The sequence below is a fragment of the Portunus trituberculatus genome, chromosome 25 (genome assembly GCF_017591435.1).
Source record: "Portunus trituberculatus isolate SZX2019 chromosome 25, ASM1759143v1, whole genome shotgun sequence".
NCBI lineage: Eukaryota > Metazoa > Arthropoda > Malacostraca > Decapoda > Portunidae > Portunus > Portunus trituberculatus.
In genome coordinates, this window is record NC_059279.1 from 8475653 (window position 1) to 8476152 (window position 500).

A 500-nucleotide genomic window follows, 5' to 3' on the forward strand; every position below is an offset into this window, starting at 1 on the left:
CTCTCTTTATCTTCTTTCTGCCTGTAGTTGCATTTCTTTCGCTTCTTTTTCTGCCTGTAGTTGCATTTCTTTCGCTTCTTTTCTGCCTGTGGTTGCATTTGTTTTCATGCATCCGGTGTTCTAGTCTAAGCTTCTCAATTTCCCACTGACTTATCCTACTCTTATTCTGTTCTTCCTGGGGACTGTGTATTATAGTCCTCGTAGAGGCTGACATGGGAGTTAACTCTTCTATGGCATTTCCTAGCAACTGACCTTCTTGCACTAGATGTTCAACAACTACATTCTTAATGACCTCTTTAGTCATCTGAGACGTGATGGGAACATCAAAATGTTTAGCGATGGCTTTCCATTGGTCCTTTTTTATATTAGCACCTTTAAGTTGTTCCAGAGAAGGGTCAGCACAAAAATCTTCAACGTTAAACTGAGCGGAAGCCATATTAAATAGATGTTAAACAAACAACAAAAAAATGATAAGCGAATTACTTAAGTGAGGAACTTGG